Consider the following 1,117-nt stretch of genomic DNA (forward strand, 5'->3'; position numbering starts at 1 on the left):
ATATGCCTGGATAGAACCAATGCCCTCCTGCTTTTAAGTAGCGAGAAAGGAATATTTTTTTAATGAGTTCTCAGTAAAGGGGAAAAAGTAGATGCTAGTAACAGAAAGTCAGCCCATAAAACACCAATGTTAAGATTATATATATATATATACATATAAATACCTACATATATATACAAATATGTACATATATACACAATGCAACTGCGCAAACCGATGTTGCTTTGTTTTGACAGGACTGCGACTGCGCGGGAAACACAACTCAGGTAATTACGGTTGATTTTCAAGCTTCAGCGGACGCAAGAGTAACCCCTATCGCGCAGGTGCATAAAGGTGAAAGTTGAACTGCTCACGGAGGGTTATCGACCTTCACGCCCCCGCTTGCAGGGTCAGAGGGTCAGTAGATGCGACGGACAAACGGTTTGCAACAACGGTAAAAAAAGGATAATAAACGGGGATGTACAATGGATGTCAGAGAATTGGAAATTGTGTAATAAAAAGGAGAGATAGTGAAAAAAAAAACGTGTGTGTGTGTTTGTTTGTTTGTTTGTTTGTTTGTTTGTTTTACGTTATGTTCCTTAATTTACTGTTTTTTTTTTGTGTGTGTGTAAAAATATCTGTTTTTATATCAATTAGGATTTTACACTTATTTAATATATGCATGAGGATATGCAAATACATGTTGATAAATGCAGTTTATGGCTATGGCTCTGAATTTATTAATTTCCAGATAAACAAAATTCTTAGAAAGAGAGAGAGAGAAGAGAGAGAGAGAGAGAAGAGAGTAGAGAGGAGAGAAGAGAGAGAGAGAGAGAAGAAGAGAGAGAGAGAGAGATAGAGAAGAGAAAGAGAAAGAGAGAGAGAGAGAGAGAGAGAGAGAGAGAGAGAGAGAGAGAGAGAGAGAGAGAAGAGAGAGAAAAGAAAGAGAAAGAAAAGAGAAGAGAGAGAGAGAGAGAGAGAGGAGAGAGAGAGAGAGAGAGAGAGGAGAGAGAGAGAGAGAGAAGGTATCAAGAAAATTATTTCAGCAGCTTTAAGAACATTTATCACTCTAAGATGAAAACCTAAATTATGGCCACCAGGCTAAGGTCATGACCACACATTCGCGTCGTTGTACAGG

The sequence above is a fragment of the Penaeus chinensis genome, chromosome 23, assembly GCF_019202785.1.
Source record: "Penaeus chinensis breed Huanghai No. 1 chromosome 23, ASM1920278v2, whole genome shotgun sequence".
NCBI lineage: Eukaryota > Metazoa > Arthropoda > Malacostraca > Decapoda > Penaeidae > Penaeus > Penaeus chinensis.